This window comes from Canis lupus, chromosome 37, assembly GCF_003254725.2.
Source record: "Canis lupus dingo isolate Sandy chromosome 37, ASM325472v2, whole genome shotgun sequence".
In the NCBI taxonomy this organism is placed as follows: domain Eukaryota; kingdom Metazoa; phylum Chordata; class Mammalia; order Carnivora; family Canidae; genus Canis; species Canis lupus.
The window spans coordinates 1,149,319-1,168,942 of NC_064279.1; the positions used below are offsets into that span (position 1 = coordinate 1,149,319).

Here is a 19,624-nt window from a genome sequence, read left to right on the forward strand (position 1 = left end):
TTCTTGAAAAGATTGTGTATTCTGCTGTCTTAGGATGGTGTGTCCTGAATATATCTATTAGATCCATCTGGTCCAAAGTGTCATTCAAAACCAGTTGCCTTGTTGATTTTCTTTTTGGATAATCTATCCATTGATATAAGTAGGGTGTTAAAGTCCCCTACTATTATTGTGTTACTATTGATTACTGCCTTTGGGTTTGTTATTAACTGTCTTATGTGTTTGAGTGTTCCTATGTTGGGTTCATAAATATTTACACTTATTATATATATATATATATTAATTTTTATTTATTTATGATAGTCACACAGAGAGAGAGAGAGAGGCAGAGACACAGGCAGAGGGAGAAGCAGGCTCCATGCACCGGGAGCCCGATGTGGGATTCGATCCTGGGTCTCCAGGATCGCGCCCTGGGCCAAAGGCAGGCGCCAAACCGCTGCGCCACCCAGGGATCCCTACACTTATTATATATTCTTGTTAGATTGTTCCCTTTATGGTTATATAGTATCCTTCTTTGTTTCTTGTTACAGTCTTTGTTTCAAAGTCTATATAGTGTCCTTCTTTTTCTCTTGGTACAGTCTTTTTTAAAAGCCTACTTTGTCCAATATAAGTCCTGCTACCCCAGCTTTCTTTTTCACATCCATTTGTATGAAAAATGCTTCTCTATCCCTTCACTTTCAATCTTCAGGTGACTTTAGGTCTGAAATGAGTCTCTTGTACGGGGCACACAGCTGGGTTGGTTTTTTTTTTAATCTCTTTGTTGCCCTATGTCTTTTAATTGTGGAGTGTTTAGTCCATTTACATTCAAAGTAATAGTTGATAGTATGTACACACTGCCATTTTGTTACTTGTTTCATTGACTGTGTTCATAGTTTTTCTCCATTACTTTCTTCTCTTGCTCTCTTCTCTCACAATTAGTTGGCTTTCTGTAGTGATATACTTGGATTCCTTGCTCTTTATTTTTTTGCATTTCTAGGACCGTTTTTTTTTTAATTTAAATTCAATTAGCCAACATATGGTACATCACTAGTTTCAGATGTAGTGTTCAATAATTTATCAGTTTGTATAACAACACTCAGTGCACATCACTGGTTTTTGATTTGTGGTTACCATTTGGTTTGTATATAACATCTTCTGCATATAGCAGTCTGTATTAAGTCGATGGTCACTTAAGTTTGAGCCCATTCTTTACTCCCCTTTCTCCCACATTTTAGGTATATGGTGTCATACTTTGCAATCTTTCTTTTTTAAAGATTTTATTTATTTATTCATGAGAGACAGAGAGAGAGAGACAGAGAGAGAGAGAGGCAGAGACACAGACAGAGGGAGAAGCCGGCTCCATGCAGGGAGCCTGACGTGGGACTCGATCCGGGGACCCCAGGATCACGCCTGAGCCAAAGGCAGGCGCTAAACCACTGAGCCACCTAGGGATCCCCGGCAATCTTTTATTTTGTGATTCCCTTGACTGATTTTTAACTCCTTTTTGTGCTTTCTAATTTTTTTCCTACTTATGGTCTTTCCTTTTCCCTCAAAGAGTCCCCTTTAACATTCCTTATAGGGCTGGTTTAGCAGTCAAGAATTCCTTTAACTTTTGTTTGTCTGGGAAACTATCTCTTTTCCTATTCTGAATGATCACCTTGTTGGATAGAGCATTCTTGGCCGCAGGGTTTTTTCCTTTTAGCACAATGACTATATCATGCCGCTTTCTTTTTTCTTTTTTTTTTTTAAAGATTTTACTTATTTATTCATAGAGACAGAGAGAGAGAGAGGCAGAGACACAGGCAGAGGGAGAAGCAGGCTCCATACAGAGAGCCTGACGTGGGACTCGATCCAGGGTCTCCAGGATCACGCCCTGGGCTGCAGGCGGCGCTAATCCGCTGCGCCACCGGGGCTTCCCATCATGCCGCTTTCTTTTGGCCTGCAAAGTTTCTGCTGAAAAATCAGCTGATAGCCTTATGGGGTTTGCCTTGTATATAACTGTTTTCTTTTCTCATTGCTTTTTAAATTCTCTATCACTATTCTTGCCATTTTAATTTACTATGTGTCTTAGTATAGACCTTTTTGGGTTGTTTTGCTAAAGGCTCTCTGTGCATCCTGGGTCTGGATTTCTGTCTTCTTCCCCAGATTCAGGAAGTTTTTAGCTATTATTTCTTTAAATAAATCTTCTGTCCCCTTTTCTCTCTCTTTTCCTTCTGGAATATCTATAATTTGAATTTTATTAAGCTTGATGGTGTCACTGAGTTCCCCAAGTTTAGTTTCACTTTTTTTTCTTTCACCTATTCAGTATGACTGCTTTCCGTTACTCTATTTTCCACGTCTCTGATCCATTCTTCTGCTTCCTCTAGTCTCTACTATTTAGGGATTCCTCTAGTCTCTACTATTTCTAATGTATTGCTTATTTCATTTATTGAGTTCTTCATCTCTGGTTCTTTTTTATGTTTTTGGTCTCTTTATTAAGGGTCTCACTGAAGTTCTCCACTCTTTTCTCGAGCCCTATGAATATCTTTATGACCATTACTTTAAATTCTCTATCAGGTGTATTACTTATCTCTGTTTCATTCAGCTGTCTTGCTGTGATTTTGTCCTGTTCTTTCATTTGGGATATGGTCCCCTGTCTCCTCCTTTTGTCTAATTCTCTGTGTCTGTTTCTGTGTGATAGAAGAGTCAGCTATGTCTCCTGGTCTTGAAAGCTGTAACCTTATGAAGAAGAGGTCCGGTAGTGCCATGCAGTGTGATGTCTCCTATTCACCAGAACCTGCACTTTAGGGGTGTCTCCTAGGTGTGCTGCATGTGCTCTAGTATCATGGTGATGTGCATTTGCCTTCAGTGTGGTCATCTGCAATGGTTCTCTTTGCCTATTATGGGCAAGGTTTTATTCCTGTGGTGATAGTAGGCCAATCTGGGGCCTTCTTGGGCTTAAGTTGAGTTAGGTCAGGCATTAGCCAGGGATGCAGTAGCATCAAACTGTAGGGGTTTTCCCCGTGTTGTCCCCTGAGAAATGTTCGTTGATAGGTGGGGCCTGTAGTCAGATCAGCTGCCCCCAGCCTGCTGCTGGGGTCTGAATCTGATGGTCGTGTGTGGTCTTTTCCTCTCTCCAGGGATGGAGTCACTTTGGAGTTGCACTGGCCCCTGTCAGAGATGCTTGCTCATTACTCGGCTTGTGAAACCATTTTGGATAGGCCGCGGCCAAGAGCGTATTGGAGAGGTGGAGTCAGAGGGGTTTGAGGGTGTAGGACATGGGGATCATTAACAATGATCTGCTGTGGGAGGGGACCTGGAGCTGAAGCCTCGCGTGGAGCTGGCGTGTCCACAGGAGAACTCGGGGGGGCAGGTACATTGATACCTCATTAGGTAGGGGGTGTCTGCAGTGTTGGTGTTTATGCTGGGGTGCACAGGAGGGAAATAGCACCTGCCAGCTCCTTTTCTCCTGGAGAAGTCTCCCAAAGATTCTTGTCCCTCCAGCAAATTCTCTGGGCTTAGTAAACACAGCTCCCTCTTATATATCCTAGCTGTTTTTCACATTTCTGCCTCTATATTGTATCTTTATGGGGCTGTTTGTTGTACTGTGTCTTTAAGGGAGGGGACTGAATTTTCTCTTATTTTCTTGGCTCTCCAAAAGCCAAGCCATTAATTATTAAAGTTCCAGGTTTTAAGTCCTGCTGATTGTGAGAACTCACAAGAAATTTGGTCCCTCTTATGTTCAAAGCCAAATGTTGTGGAGAGTCCTGTGAGAATTTCTCCCCCCTCTCTGTGCCCACAGCCCCCTCCGCCTGCAGACGCTCCCTGGAGTCTGTTAGCTCTGGGCCACATCTGTGCCCCTCTTGCCCCCTTCCATGCAGTCCCTTCTGTATATTTAGCTGTGGAGAGCTTGCTATGCCAGTTTTCGGGTTGTTTCCTGGGTTATTTACGCTTACCTGAATCTTATCTAGTTGTATCCAGAGGACAAGTGAACTTAGGGTCCCCTAGTCCCCTTTCTTCCCCTGAAGTCTACACTTAGAACCACTAATGCCCAGTGATTGTAATTACTGTAGCCTGTTTCAGTATCTGGGAAGGGTAGTAACCTTATCGCCTTCTATCAGAATTTTCCGGGCTATTTTTCTTTGTTCATTTATTTTTTCACAAGAACTTTAAAATTGGTTTATCTAGCTCCATAAAAGCATCTGTGTTTCTATTATTATTGTTCCTTGGTAATTTATAAGCATAACCCACTGCTTCATGATATCGAATCTTCCTATCAAAAAAACACAGCATATCTTTACATTTGTCCAAATTAACTTTTATATCCTTTATATTAGAACAATTCTCTTTTAGGTTCTGCATAGTTCTTAGTAAATATCCCTTGATTATTTTGGATTTTGTTGTTGAAATGGGGTTTACTCGTCCATTATTTCTAAGTCAATTTTGTACATGTGTATATTAATTCTGTATGTTAATTAATTACTCTTTATTAATAAGTTCATATTCTGCTGGACGCTGGTAGGCTGGGTCTGAGGACCTGGAGGGGGTCCCACAGGACTAGCCAAAAGGGTCCTTGGCTTCATGCAGAATGGAAATTAAATGGGAGTGAGTAGGAGGTAAAAGCAGAGTTTATTGAAGATCTAAAAAGAGCAGATAACAGAGCAAGTGTCCAAGAGACTCAGAGAGGAAAGGAGGGGATCTCACCTTTGCTTGAGATCTGGGATTTTTTTTTTTAATTTTTATTTATTTATGATAGTCACAGAGAGAGAGAGAGGCAGAGACACAGGCAGAGGGAGAAGCAGGCTCCATGCACCGGGAGCCCGATGTGGGATTCGATCCTGGGTCTCCAGGATCGCGCCCTGGGCCAAAGGCAGGCGCCAAACCGCTGCGCCACCCAGGGATCCCGAGATCTGGGATTTTTATTGAGGATAGAGTTCTCACGCACATGTACATGACTTCTCAGGCATCCAGGAACTGGCCAGAACAAAGACCAGGGTCCAGGTGTTATTCCTTGGGGCCAGGGGGTCTTGGTGTTGAGACGCCCAGCTCCAGGAGTCTGCAATGTGCATAGGATAACTCCCTCCGGTCAATCTCACCTGGTCCTTCTCTAGAAGTTATTTATCCTACGGAACCATTAACTCCTTGCCCCTTACAAGGAGGATTATGCTCTTTACAAGGCATGAGTGACGTGGGGTGGAGAGTTTAGTCCTAGCAAGAACAGAAGCAGGAAGAGGGAGCAAAAAGCAGATTTTTATGGAGTCCTTCAGGTTCCCTGTCTCCCTGGAAACTTGCTGAATGTTTCTGCCATCATTTTCATTTGCCATCTCTTGGAAAACCCAAGATGGTACAATCATACCATCTACAAACATAGAAGTAGTTTTTATTTTTCCCAACTGTTATACCTTTAATTATCTGTGGAATTGGAGGTATTAGGCAATCAATTAGACAGTATGAAGTAGTAGTGGTGATTGGGGGATCTCTCTATTTCCTGACTTTAGGAGGAACATCTCCAGTGTTTCTGCATTAGGAAATACGCCAGCCTTGGGGTGATATAAAATATGTATAAATATATAAAGAAAGTTTTCATCAAATTCCTTTCCAATAACCATGTACATGAAAACAATTTTTCTCCAAGGATTTATTACTATGCTAAAATACATCAATATATTTTGTACAATTGAGCCAATTTTGTGTAAGTGGCGGAGGAGGATCCCCATTTGATTATGATTCATTATTTTTGTAATGTAGTTTGTTAAAATTTTATTTTTGTCGATATTCAACAGTAAAATTGATTATCTTTTTTTACAATACATCAGGTTTTAATATAAATGTTATAATTTATAAAAATGATCTGGAAGTTTTAATTTTTCTCAGATCTGAGACAGTTTAAATAGTATTAGAATTACCTGTTCTCTAAAGATTCCTTTGTGAAATAAGACAACGTACTTGTGGGAGTAGAATAGATATTTGCGACATATATAAGCAACAATTAGTTTACAACCATTTCTTTAGGATTTCCCTCAATTCTAACACACAATTTTACTATTACCTTGAAGTGTTTAACCTTGGTATTCTTAGCTATACTTATGCTACTATGATCTAATTTATCTATTTCAATGGAAATTGAGCTCTGTAGAATTTCTAAATCTGCTGGGGCAAGTTTTGGTTGATTCTTTTTCTGGAAAATTATCCATTTCATCCAGGTTTATTTGTTTTTATAGTGTTGTGCAAAGTAACTTATTAATCTTCTTTGTTTCTGTGGTTATTTCCATCTTCCTATATCTTTTTTTTTTTTGACCACTTGACCTGTGTTGGATTGGAAAGTATGTGGAAGTGTCCTATTTTTAGTGTGTTTCTGTTTCTCTTTGTATATTGTATAGTTTTTACTTCATGAGAGCTATTGCTAAGTTATTTGGTGTATAGATATTCATTTCTGATCTTCCTTGTGAATTTTTACCTTTAGCATTGAAGTCTTTTAAATCGCTTTTTGCTTTGAATTCTATATTCACTGATATTAAAACCATGGCCCATGCTTTCTTTGTGTTCATATTTGCTCATCCTTTCATTTTTATCTTTACTGAATTGCATTGCTTTAGGAGTATCTCTTGCTTACAGCCTAGGGCTGAGTTTTGCTGTGCAATAGCAGTATAACTTGTATCATCCTCACAAACCCCCAGTGTCACATTTTCTTATGTTCCTCTGGCCTAAGCAAGTTACACCATTGACTCTAGATTCAAGAGTTGGAGAAATAAACTCCACTCCCGGAGAGAAGTTGTAGTATACTGTGGCCATCTGGGCAAGGACTAGGACCCCTCCAGGCAATGAGGTGGACCGCCTATGAGGGAGCTGACGGGGAGTGAAGAAGAGATACACACCTATGGGCAGAACTTCCACCTGAGACCCGCGTCCAGGGCTTTCCTCAGAAGCCTTTCAAGCACTAGAAGAGAAGGCCAGCTTTTGAATGAATATGCGGTCCCCACAGTACATTGATGGCCCCCTGGTGGTAGCCACAGAAGGACTGCAATTCTCCCCAAAGAAAAAAACATTTTTCTCTCTCCCCTCCCCAGTGCATTTGCCCCCAAATACAGAAAAGATAGAAAGATAGAAAGAGGATGAGGAGGGTATCTGGGAGCCAGACACCTTGTCTGTCCTTCTCACTCAAAGCTGACAGAGCCATAGTTTTAGCCAAAGTTAAGGGAGGATAGGAGAACTGTCAATCAGAATTATGTATTTCTGATCATTGGAAATGGCTGAATGGCAGTAGAATCAGGCCAGGATCATTAGAGGAGCCTCTTCACAACAGAAAAGAGGAATTTAACAGAGAAGAGACCGAGGAAAAGAAACCAGAAGCAGAGATGGAAGATGCAGGAGAGAAGGTGGCATAAGTAACGGAGCCCGGTCCTCAAGGAAGCCGAAGGAGTTGGAGCCAATAGACCCTGGACTTGAACAGAAGAAAACAAATTTCATCCTTTAAGAATGGAGGAAAAACTGTGAATAATGATTATGAACACAAGTGATTATGCACAACAGGAGTCTGGAAAGCTGATAACCTCAATTTTCTTCATGAAGTGGGAAGTGAGGGTGTCTGATGAGAATGAGGACAGCTTGGACAATGAGGAAGATTTAGGACATTTATTGGAATACTGATGTCAAAATTGACCTAAGTTGTATAAATAAAAATAAATTATTTTTTTTTTCGCTACTAGGAACAAGTTATAAAAGAGAAAAAAAAAACCCCAAAGGACCATCTAAAAAAATCAATAAAATGTTACATAAAAATATCAATGTTTTTAGATAGATATAATACTAAAACGACATGAATTACCCCAAAACTAAGCTAATATAATCCATTTCTAACCTAAATTTGACTAATATCTGGGAGGAATTGGATATAATAATCTTAAGGGTTGTATGAGATAATGAGTGTAAATAACACTAGTGAGGAATGACTTGTCTTACAAGATTAAAGCATATCCCAACCTCCTTATATTGGCTTTGGTTTTGGCTTAAAAAGAGACAAGTCAGAGGAAAGAATAGAGAGAGCTCAGAAATAGATCCTGGTACATGTGGATATTTGACATATAACAAAAATGGTATTTCAGTTAAAAGAGGAAAGGTGGATTATTTTTTAAATGGTGCTGACCAAATACCCAATTCATCTGGAAAAGAGTATTTCAAAGTAAGTTCCAGATTGATTAAAGAAAAGAAGGAAGAAATAATAGGTTTCATATGCACAGAAATATCCCTCAAGCTGTTGATTAACCAAGACAGCACTGAGAAGCTATGAAAAAAAAAAAAAAGACATACATAATTTAAAATTCTAATCCATTTGCAAAGGAACAAACATCACCCTAAAGGAAGTGAATATTGTGCTTCCATAAAAAGTTTAAAGAAGGAAATAATACCTTGGGGGAGATTGAAATACACAATAGAGATCTAAACTATATAAAATGTGCTTACAAATAGATAAAAACCTGAAAAGCCAAAAAGAAAAAAATGGGCAAATGAGATTTAGATAAAGCAAATCCAGGAGACCAATAAACATGGACTCCCCCTCAACCTTGCTAGGAGGTAGGGAAATGCAAATAAAATAACAATGATATCTCACTGCAGAGCCATTAGATCAGCAAAAATGGAAAGTGGAAAGAACTTTGGCTATCGAGACAGGGATGTGCATGGGGAAATGTTCATGGTTCCAGCTTTTTTGAAAAGAAATATGGATTATCCACTGAAATTAATAATATATTTTCCTTTCTCACTCTTAGAAATCTATCCCATGAAAATAAAAATCACTGCTAGCTGAGATACACATATGATCTGAGTGTTGTAGCATCGTTTGTACTAAAGACTGAAAACAAAGCAGATGCCCTCAGGTCAACGACTCCGTACATTTGATCCTCACAACGGCCCGATGAGATAAGCGGTGGTAATTTTACGGGGAAGAAAACTAAATCACGGTTTTTTTAAGTTGCCCAAGGCCTCACGCAACTGTATTCAAAATTACTATTTTTTTTTTCCTATGCTCGTTGAGTTGAAGAGATTTTCATGATACTGTTTGGTATGAAAATGTTAATTTAGAGAAGTGTATATAATTCGATCTCGTTGTTGGACCACCTAAATTCTGTACCCACCCCCACACACTCCCTGGTATGCCATGTATCAGAATGCTTGTGTACGAGGAAGGTTTGCAGGGCTACACGGGAAGGCGTTAACATCATTCCTTACGGAAGAGGCAAATTGACCAGTCAGAGTAAAAAGATTATGGAGGATATAATCCCCTACAGCTATTTATGACTGACGTTCTGAGGGAAGAATGGATTCTACAGGATTTTTGTTTAGCTTGGTTTTTTTATTTTTTATTTTTATTTATTTATTTTTTAAGATTTTATTTTCTCAAGAGAGACACAGAGGCAGAGACACAGGCAGAGGGAGAAGCAGGCTCCATGCAGGGAGCCCAACGCAGGACTCCCATCTGGGGACCCTGGAATCACGCCTTAAGGGAAAGGCAGATGCTCAACCACTGAACCACCCGGGTGTCCTGGTTTTTTTATTTTTTAATTGTATTTTTTAAATAAGTATGCATGATTGAGAGAAGAGAAAGCTATATCCATTGCGGGGGGAATCTAATTAATGGGACTAGAATAATAAGAAATCTAAAAACCCACCTCTAGATTATTTCTCCACATCTCTGGAACTTAGAAAGTCAACACTATTAGAAGGATAGTGATAATAATATACAAGACTTAATACATAAGACTCTAAATATCAGGGGGTTTTAGCAGAGATTAATCTACATTTTAGAATGTGTGCAGACCTTCAAACAAGCAGTTTCATTTAAAAAATTTGGTGACGTAAATTGAACACCAATAAAAAAATAAATTTATTATTAAAAAAACTAAATAAATAAATAAATAAATAAATAAATAAATAAATAAATAAAAAAGTTGGTGATGTACTATTTTTTCCACAAATTGAAACTGTGTTTCAATTTTCAAACTGTTTCACCTATTTAACAGGAAACTGTAAGAATTTGTTTTTATAATTCTGTATGCTTATTTATATATTTTAGACGAGTTTTATCACAAACTGTAATCACATTATTTTTAACATTGTTGATAAAATTGGAAATTCCTGAGATGAGCCACTGGTCTTGTATTATCACTGAAGAGGTTTATCTTCTTGCTGTTGATCTTCTTGATTCACCAAGACAGCACTGCGAAGCTATGAAAAAGGAAAAAAATGACGTATATAATTTAAAATTTTAATCCATTTGCAAAGGATCAAACATCAACCTAAAGGGAGGGAATATTGTGCTTCCATAAAAACTTTAAGAAAGGAAATAGTAGCTTAGGGGAAATTATTTGAAATACGTGATTGAGGTCTGAACTATATAAAATGTGCATTTCTGCAGAAGCAGCCCTCTCCCAGCAGTGAGCAACACGGTGCGGGGGGGGGGGGGGGGGGGGCAGGTGCGAGGCCAGGGGCAGGGCCTGCGACTCTGGCCCTGAGGCCACCCCTGGGAGCCTGCGGCCACGGTGGAGACCTGCTGGGACCGGGCGAGGACATGCGGGGCTCCTTAGGGCCCGGGGGAGGGGAGGCCCGGGTGGAGCCTGGGGGCCCAAGGGAGCCAGAGAAGGGGCTGAGCTCGGGGCTTCCCCCGCCCGGGGAGCCAGGGGGAGCCGGATGGGCCTCCACCCACGTGGCACCAGTTGTCTGGGTTTGTACGGGAGCTGTGCCCGCCCGAGGAGCCCTCGCGGCCTGGCCTGGCCTGGCCCGGGCACCTGTGCACCTGTGGCCCGGAAGGCCGAGGCCTCCGAAGGGTTCAGGCAACTTCTGGAGGTGTCTGTCATGCTGAGCTGCTATGGTCTCACGTCTGTAAACCACCCCCCATCACTTTTGTGAGATAAAATAGTCACCTTTTGGTCGTGGGCTGAACCGTTTGGACTCAGTGTCTGCAGTCTCCGTCTCGCCACAGTCGGGCCGAGCCGGTCCGGATCCGGGAAGCAGGGCTGCTAGAGCTCGCAGTCGCGACACATGTGGCCGGGAGGGGCCGCTCCTTCGAGGCCCCGCTGGCCCTTGAGGCCCGGGCCCGGGCCCTTCTGGGTGGAGGAGGCGGTGCCGGAGGACGGGCGAGGTGCAGGTGCAAAAACCCACTGTGGACGGCAGGCCTTGGCCCTACGGGCCTCGGTCGTGGAGCCCTGAGAGCCTGGGCAGCGCCAGACTGGAGCCATCTACGGACCCGGGCCTCCCTGCACATAAGACTTTATTAGACCTTTTATTTTATTATTTTATTTTATATTTATTTTATTTATTTATTTATTTATTTATTTATTTATTTATTTATTTATTTTTTAGACCCTTTCTTTTAATGTCCAACTCAGCTTAGGGCGGAGACCAGGGCTGAGAGGCGGCGGCCACGTGGTCCCGGATCGGCCTTAAAGGCGGACTCGTGAGCTCCCAGGGCCGGGCAGGAGGTACTTGCTCTCCTCGTGGGCCTGCTTTGCCCACGATCCCAGTGGTTTCGATCCCAGGCCGCCGGGCCTGTTCAGCTCCTGTTTCTTAAATTCAGCTGCTTTGCGAACACCCGAGGCTTCGGGTGGGTTGACGACAGGGTCGGTCAGGAACCGCCTGCAGACGCCGGAACCTATCGCCGGTCCCTATCGCCGGGCTCTGTGCCCGCCCAGCTTCTCCCATCTGCCTTGATGGCACAGGCTCTGGAAGAAGCCCTGGTTGCTTTTGGTTAAATTCTGTAAGTTCGTAGTCAATAACTATCGAAAAAGTTGACACTATAGAATGTGACCTGAGATCCAGGCCCTGCTATAGAACCGAGGCAGTACGAGCTGCTCCCTGTATGTATCCCGAGTGTATGGATATTTACTGCAAAATATATGAAAGAGTGAAAGGAAATATATGAAAACCGTTAACAAGTTTTCTCTTTGGAAGACACGCTGATTTTTTTATTCCGTTTAATCTCTTCTTTCTCTTCAGCTCTCCCGTCCCACCGAGGGCTGGAACTCACGGCCCGTTCGGCGCGTGCTCTGCGGACCGAGCAGCCGGGCGCCTCCCCTCGCTTTAAGCCTAAAAGGACCAATAGTTAGAGAATTGATTTCGCTCCCGGTCAATCACTTACAGTCTCCGGTGAAACCTAAGAAAATACTAAAGTAGTGGCACGTGAAGGACACGAAAACGTAACTGCAGTTGGCTTCGACTTCTAGAGAAGCAGAGAGCTTCTAGGAGACTTGCAGACTTTTAAAGCTTCCCCATTATTTAGGGACACAACCGGGGCTTTACTTCAGTTCTCTTGATTCATAATTAAATTAAGCTTCCTTTTCCTCCTCAAAATATACACGCATGGCGAAGAGTGACGGCAAGTGAGAGGGGAAACCATCTGATCTGTCCTCCGTGGTTTTCTGAGCCCCTAAACCATCTTCTGTTTTCATAAGGGTCGTGTTCTCAGGCTGGTCTTTTCCAGGCAGGGGTAACTCCGAAATAGGCCACATGTCCCGCCTCCCCATTGTCGCCTGAGGCCCCGGGAGGGGGGGGGGCAGCAGCGACCCTCCCCGAGGCGCCCAGCAGCGGTGCCAGCTGTGCAGGAGGATCTGAATTGTAGCTGCTCTTGACAAGAAGCCTCCCCTAAGTTCAGTAGCAGTGACAGTACTTGAAGGAAGGCTGGACGCAGAGCAATGGCCATACCCCTTCTATTGCCTTGTCAGCCCCGCACGGGTGGCCCCATATGGCCGAACCCAAAACGTGGCCCGCACAGTCCGTAGGAGGCATTTCTGGCGCTCTCCCCGCGGCACACCCAGCAATCCAGTGGACGGTCCACCTAACGTCCTGCAGGGTTTATTTTTTCGAAACACCACATCTGGGCTTCCGAGGCCTACAATCCCATCACGTCTAAATCTGGACGATCTAAAAAAAATAAGTAAATAAATAAATCTGGACGATCTAATTGAAACCAAGAGCAAGTGGACAATAGCAGCTGTGATCATTCCTCATTCCTTTTTTTTTTTTTACTTTCGTCATGTCCTTTAGAGATCTGTTAGACTCAGTATAAAACAATATAAGTTGGGTTATGAGATAAAATGTAAGAGTCCAACCCGGAGAACCCCCGCCCCATGACAGATGCTTACGCAGAAGCAGCACGGCACAGTGCAGGTGTCCTCGTTACGTGAGAAAATTATTTGCCGACACAGTGTAATAGGAATGGGTCTGGATTTACTCTTGGACAAACAGGTCTTTTTTTTTTCACTGAGCCGTCAAAAAGAAAAAACCTATAATCAGATTGATATGAGTTTATTATTCAAAACCAGGAACCTGAGGGGCTCAGGCCATCAAGCATCCAACCCTTGATTTCATCTCAGATCGTGATCCCAAGGTCTTGAGATCAAGCCCCACGTGGGGTTCGTGCAGAGCCAGCTTGTCCTCCTCCTTCCCCTCCACCCCCCGCCCCCCCACTCTCTGTCTCTCTCTCTCTCTCAAATAAGTAAATAAAATCTTTCCTTTTTTTAAAGAAGACTATTAGTTCTACTCTAATCACAGCCAGAAAAAGAAAGAAAGAAGAAAGAAAGAAAGAAAGAAAGAAAGAAAGAAAGAAAGAAAGAAAGAAAGAAAGAAAAAAACTGAAAACGGTTTCAGTTCAACTATTCCAAAACCAAGGCCTTTATTTTTGGCCGACATCTTACCGGGTCCATAATTGATGGCCTTATTAACCAAGTTTCCTCAAACTCCCTGCTGCCCAGGATGCTCCCTTCCAGTGCAGAAGACATAGGATTTAAATCCAGAGGATAGGGTGGCCCGGGGGGCCCAGCAGTTTGGCACCGCCTCCAGCCCAGGGTGTGACCCCGGAGTCCTGGGATCGAGTCCTGCGTCAGGCTCCCTGCATGGAGCCTGCTTCTCCCTCTGCCTGGGTCTCTGCCTCTCTCTCTGTGTCTCTCATGAATAAATAAATAATAATAATAATAAAAATCCAGAGGATATCTCTGGGTCAAGATGCCTAACGGAGCACACGTGTTTACCTCCCGAAACTCTTTGGTCCCCCTGTCACCTAGTGGGATGGAGAGTAAGCAGGATAGGTCTTCGGAAATAAAGAAGGCCTTTTCCCTGAAAATCTGAGTTGTAACATGAGTGAATTGTTTATTCTAGTATCAGAACTCTTTAAAAATCGGTCACACATGCATTGGTTGTACGAAAACACTTGGTTTAAGCAGAGTATTGTTCTCCTCAACTCTAGGCTGTGAAGCAGCTGGGAAGAGACGGAGTGAAAGTCTTTGGAAGGAAATAAGCCCTGAATGTGGAATGTCCATGAAAGAGAAACTTGTTAAAATTCTATGAAAAGAAGCTTTGGAAAAGACAAAAGAATTGCTAAGAGAGCCACAAAGGCAACCGCTTGAAAGAAACAAATTCTACTAGAATCTCCACTACGACTTTTATGGTTACGGAGGTAAGGCAGTGAGCTGCTGTGGCTCTTGTTTTCTTCTCCATCAGGAAAACTGGAAGGAAAACGTCCCCATGTTCACGTAACAAAATATCAGGAAAATAACCAAGGTGACTATTTAGGAACCTTGCTCGAGATCTGTCAATAGTAAGTAAAAAACAGACTTAAGGTCTGATAGAGGCATCAGAGGATTCCTCTGGAGCTTTCTTCAGTTGGGCACAGGGGAGCATTTTTAGGAGAGATTTCAGTGAAGGTAATTCTGGCCGTGGGGCCCAGCTGTCAGCGTTGATGGGTTAGAGGTCGGATGGGAAGACTGCCGCCTGGAACCACAGCCGGGTTCAATAGGCTACCGTGTGCGGACAACTGAGACTTTGACTCAGGCCTGGGTTCAAATGCAGGTTCTACCATAGGCAGTTACCTTTTCTTTTCCATTTCGTCATATTTTTTTTGTATTTTTTTTATCGGAGCTCAATTTGCCAGCATAGAGCATATCACCCAGGGCTCATCCCGTCCAGTGCCCCCGCAGGGCCCGTCAGCCAGTCACCCCGTCCCCCCACCCACCTCCCCTTCCACTACCCCGTGTGCGTTTCCCAGAGTGAGGAGTCTCTCATGCTGTGTCTCCCTCACTGATGTCTCCCACTCAGGTTCCCTCCTTCCCCCTATAATCCCTTTCACTATTTCTTATATTCTCCGTATAAGTGAGACCATACGATGATTGTCCTTCTCCAACTGACTTCACTCAGTGTCATACCCTCCAGGTCCCTCCACATGGTGGGTGTTCGTCATGGCTGCCCCCACTCACCCCACAGCTACCGACGCAGCTTTCCACTGACTTTCACAGAAGCGACGCTCCCACGAGCATCAGGGAGGATGCAGTGGCCGGGCCAGGCCAGGTGGCCACGGGATCAGGGTGGGGGGCAGATGGGCCTGTCCCGGTCCCCACTGGCAGGTGCCAGGCCGGCCGTGCAGGGGCGGCAGGGGGCCCAGGAGAGAGGCTGACAGCCGGGCAACAGAAGCCCTGGGGGACCAGCAGGATGGGGTCCCCAAGAGGAGGGGGTCTGGGGCCGCCGGCTTCCCGTGTCCCAAGCCCCCCTGTGCCCCGGGTCCCCCCCACCTTCTGCACCTGCAGGGCATGCAGGGCCCCCCAGGGAGGAGCCCCCTGTGCCCTGGGTCGCTTCCCCCCCACCCCCGGCTCTGCACCTGCTGGGCACCCATGGCCTCCCGGGGAGGAGCCACCCCCAGGCCCCTGCCTCTTCCCTGTCACTTGCTTTTCCCGCTTTTAAAAGTCAACAGGAGGGTGGGGGGGTGGCTCCCAGGTGCAGGCTCGGGTCCCCCAAAAGCCCAGGGTCCCTCCGGCCATCTCCCCCCTCTGCCAGCGGCCCCGGCTCCACCAGGATGGGGGGGGACAGCCTGGCCTGCAGATGGAACCCTCCCGGAGCCCCAGGATGGGGGGGCAGCCTGGCCTGGGGGTGGACACCCTCCCGGAGCCCCAGGATGGGGGGGCAGCCTGGCCTGGGGGTGGACACCCTCCCAGCTCCACCAGGATGGAGGGGACAGCCTGGCCTGCAGGTGGAACCGTCCGGGAGCCCCAGGATGGGGGGGCACTCTGGCCTGAGGGTGGACACCCTCCCGGAGCCCCAGGATCGGGGGGGGGCAGCCTGGCCTGGGGGTGGACACCCTCCCGGCTCCACCAGGATGGAGGGGACAGCCTGGCCTGCAGGTGGAACCGTCCGGGAGCCCCAGGATGGGGGGGCAGCCTGGCCTGAGGGTGGACAGCCCCCCGGAGCCCGGGGCCTGGCGCCATCGCTTCCTCCTCCACGCATTGGCCGCTGAGCCCCGGGGGCGGGGACCCCTGCCCTCGTCCCAGAGGAGCCGAGTGTCGCTGAAGGGAGTGAAGGGGTGCCGTGCTCCCCGCCGCCCCTTGCTCCTCAGCGTCCCCCACGGTCGTTTGCACGACGCCCGCAACACGCGGGCCTGAGCCTTGCTTCTGTTGGCCCAATCCAGGGGCGGACACGGAAAACCCGAGCTCGGCCGCCAGGAGGCTCCGCTGCCTCACGTCCTGGGTCAGACCGCGCCGCCTGGGAGTTCCCCTAGGACCAAGGGCTGCACCCGGGGTGCGCCCCCAACCACGTCGCCTCCCCCAGCACGGTCCTCCCGGTGCACGCTCCCTGCCTCCCAGCTCGGGAGCCCGGGCGGACCTGCGGCCTGAGGCTCCGCCGCCCGCATGTCCGGCACCCGCGGTGCTCCTCCCTGTGCTCCTCCCCGGGGCGCCTCCTGGGTGCTCCTCCCGAGTGCTCCTCCCCGGGGGCCTCCTTAGTGCACCTCCCCCGTGCCCCTCCCTGTGCTCCTCCCCCATGCTCTTCCCCGCTGCTCCTCCCCGGGGCTCCTCCCTGTGCTCTTCCCCCATGCTCCTCCCCGGTGCTCCTCCCTGGTGCGCCTTCTCCGTGCTCCTCCCCGGGGCTCCTCCCCGTGCTCCTCCCCGCGCACCCCCCCCGCGCACCCCCCCCGTGCCCCTCCCCGTGCCCCTCCCCGTGCTCCTCCCCGTGCCCCTCCCCGTGCTCCTCCCCGTGCCCCTCCCCGTGCCCCTCGTGCCCCTCCCCGTGCCCCTCCCCGTGCGCCCCCCCGTGCCCCTCCCCGTGCCCCTCCTCGTACTCCTCCCCGTGCCCCTCCTCGTACTCCTCCCCGTGCCCCCCCCGTGCCCCTCTCCGTGCCCCTCCCCGTGCCCCCCCGTGCCCCTCCCCGTGCCCCTCCTCGTACTCCTCCCCGTGCCCCCCCCCGTGCCCCTCCCCGTACCCCCCCCCGTGCCCCTCCCCGTACTCCTCCCCGTGCCCCTCCCCGTGCCCCTCCCCGTACTCCTCCCCGTGCCCCTCCCCGTGCCCCTCCCCGTGCTCCCCCGGGCTCCTCCCCGCGCTCACCTCCGCTGGTGTGTCCCGTCTGGGCGTCCGTGTCTCCGCGCGAGGCGGGGAGGCGTCCCTAAGGTCCCCGGGGCGGGAGCCTCGCGGGGCGTCGCAGCCGCAGCCCACCCAGGGCGCCTCGCGGGCGTCGGGAGGCTTTTCCCGCCGCGGGAGCCTGAGCCGGGCGGGCGGCCGCGGGGGGAGACAGTTCGCTTAGGGGCCTTGTGTCTGCAGGAGCAAACTTGAAAAACGTCCTTGAGTGTTTGTGGATAGAGAAGCATGAAACAGACGTGCGCTCAGGGCAGGCTGGAGGGGAGGGCAGGGCCCCTGGGGTCGGGGCGGGGGGGGGAGGAGGGCGGGGGGAGGAGGGCATGGGGGGGCCGCGGGGGCTCCCGTCCCGAACTCCTGGGTTGTGTTTCCTGCCGTGAGGCAGCAGCACCCGGGACAGTGGGGCGACGGGCGGGGGCGGGGGGGCGCGGAGCGCGCTGGGCGGCGGGCCTGGGGCGGGGCGGGGAGCGCGGCGGGGGCGGGGGCGGGGGCGGGGGCGGGGCCCGCCGACACCCCGACCTCCAAGTGCCGCCGCCCCAGGGGCCGCCCCGCAGCTCCGCACCCCCGCACGGCTCCGCATCGCCCCCCCGCCCGGCTCTGCACCCCCGCCCGCCGCAGCTCCGCACCCCCCTACCCCGGCTCCGGTGCCCGCCACGGCCCGGCTCCGCACACCGCCCCCCCTCACCCCCTCACCCCTGCTCCGCTCCCTCACCCCCCTCCCGCTCGGCTCCCCCTGTCTGGTGCACCGGCTGCCCCGCCCCGCTCCCTCATCCCCGCCCCCCCCACACCCGCCCCGCTCCCTCACCCCCTCACCCCTGCTCCGCTCCCTCCGTCCCCCCGCCCCCCTCCTCCCCCCCGACCGGGCCGCGCAGCCGCCGGGCCGTGGCTGCTGGAGGCGCCGCCCGCAGGTGGGCGGCCGCGCGTGTCCGTGGCCCCCCGTCCCCCCTGGCGGCAGACCCCGGAGCCCGGAGCCCGGAGCCCAGCCGCCCCGCCAGGCCCCCGCGCCCGCCGCCGGAGCCCCAGGGAAGCACCGGCTCTGCGCCCCCGGAGCCCGCGGACTCGGGTAACAGGTGCGGCTGCGCCCCCGGAGCTGGGCCCCGGGGTCGGAGAGCTCCGCGAGGCCCGCGGGCGGGGGCACCCAGGGACCCGAGGAGCGCAGCAGGACCGCAGGACTGAACCCGGGGCGGTCCCCGCGGGGTCCCCGGGCGAGGCGGTGGCTACGGCCTCGGGGAGGGGCCGGCGCGGGAGGACCCGGCGCAACCCCGCGGGCAGCAGCTGAGGCCGCCGCCGCGCCGGGTGGGGACGACCTGGGGCAGCCCCGGGACCTGGAAGACGCGCATCCCGGCCTCTCGGCGCCTCCTGCCGCCAGACATCACGGCCAGGACCGCCCGGGAGGCCGCTTCCCAACCCCACGCCGACCTCCGGTCGCCTGAGCATCCCCCCCCCCCCCCCCCCGCGGCCCTGCGGGGACCGAGCTCAGCACCTGGAGCGCCCCGCCCTCCTGCCGCGCCGAGGCCGCCCCCGGACCCGCTCCTCCTCGGGCTCCCTCCCCCTCCCCTCCCGAGGCCTCCAACTAGTGAAAGGACGCGCAGAGTTGTCCGGCAGGAGGCTCCGAAACTTTGCTCCGTGTCCGAGAGACAGTGACCCAAGAATAGTTAAGAAATGAGGAGTCTAAGGTGGTAGAGACTTAGGGCTTCTGTCCTCAGCCCCAGATGGAACTCGGTGATCCAGTCCCATCTGAGCAGGCAGTGCAGGCAGTTCTGCATCTAGGTTAACTAGATCATCTAGGCCTAACCGCCTTCTAGGAAGGAGATACACCCCGGGTGGCTACAAACCTCAGCGCCCCCAGCACCCCCACATGGCTACCAAGGTGGGCTTTACTCATCCTTTAATGATACAGTCAGAAATTTCTTGAAGGTGAACATGTTTTCCTCTTCTGTTACTTTACGCCCCCCTCCAGTTTCCACCTTGCTGCTCTGTAGGGTTGCGTCTTAATTGTGGCTCCATCGTACCAGCTGTACCTTCTCTTTTTATGTCCCCTGCGCGTTTGGTGAGTTTGTTCAGCAGACATTCAAGTTATTGATGACCTAAGAAACGGGTCCTTCTGCCATGGGAGCTTCTCTGGGCGAGTGGCACGGTGGAAAGTGCTCCTCAACTGTTGGAAACTGGTTTTGGAGCTTGGCGGTGATGCTCAGGAGCTTTGTGAGCTTGAGAAACTTATTTCCCAGATTAATAAAATAAGGGTAGGAACTTCTCCCTTTCGGGGTGCTTGTTAAAATTCAAAGTAATG

The 19,624-nt window shown here is 49.5% G+C and overlaps 1 protein-coding gene and 1 long non-coding RNA gene across 4 annotated transcripts in view; one reads left to right on the top strand and one right to left on the bottom strand.

Annotated features, from left to right (window-relative positions):
- Positions 1-19,624, top strand: part of C37H2orf88 (chromosome 37 C2orf88 homolog) — a 106,527-nt gene that overhangs the window by 64,867 nt on the left and 22,036 nt on the right. For all 3 annotated transcript variants that reach the window (XR_004812477.2, XM_049106532.1, XM_049106533.1), the window contains one exon: positions 14,189-14,398. The gene's annotated coding sequence lies outside the window, so the exon portion shown is untranslated. The remainder of the gene's footprint in view (positions 1-14,188; positions 14,399-19,624) is intronic.
- On the bottom strand, positions 5,575-14,920 carry LOC112656751 (uncharacterized). The gene is made up of 4 exons (XR_003134663.3): positions 13,641-14,920; positions 13,089-13,229; positions 10,872-12,867; positions 5,575-10,176 (listed from the first exon to the last, which is right to left on the bottom strand). It is a non-coding gene; the product is annotated as an uncharacterized LOC112656751 (long non-coding RNA).